Source organism: Etheostoma spectabile, chromosome 2, assembly GCF_008692095.1.
Source record: "Etheostoma spectabile isolate EspeVRDwgs_2016 chromosome 2, UIUC_Espe_1.0, whole genome shotgun sequence".
Taxonomy (NCBI): domain Eukaryota; kingdom Metazoa; phylum Chordata; class Actinopteri; order Perciformes; family Percidae; genus Etheostoma; species Etheostoma spectabile.
The window spans coordinates 22,319,931-22,320,137 of record NC_045734.1 but is presented as its reverse complement, the minus strand read 5'-3'; the positions used below and the strand labels follow the sequence as shown (position 1 = coordinate 22,320,137).

At 39.6% G+C, this 207-nt stretch overlaps 1 protein-coding gene across 6 annotated transcripts in view; it reads right to left on the bottom strand.

Annotated features, from left to right (window-relative positions):
* Positions 1 to 207, bottom strand: part of LOC116703470 (uncharacterized) — a 6,756-nt gene that overhangs the window by 746 nt on the left and 5,803 nt on the right. The window lies entirely within an intron of this gene.

Sequence of the window (207 nt, the reverse complement as noted above, 5' to 3'; positions counted from 1 at the left end):
ATTGTTTATTTCTAAAGAAACACGACAATTTATAAAAGGCTCCATTACCTTGCATCTCACATTATGGCTTCGCAGCAGACGTTTTTGTAAAAATAGGCTAACGATTGCGTCATAACCACGCAACTTACCGCCGCATAGTCAACAAATCACCTTATTGTCAGGAGAAGCACGCAAACAGTTTGGGCTTCCATTAGCTGTTTAGCTTTA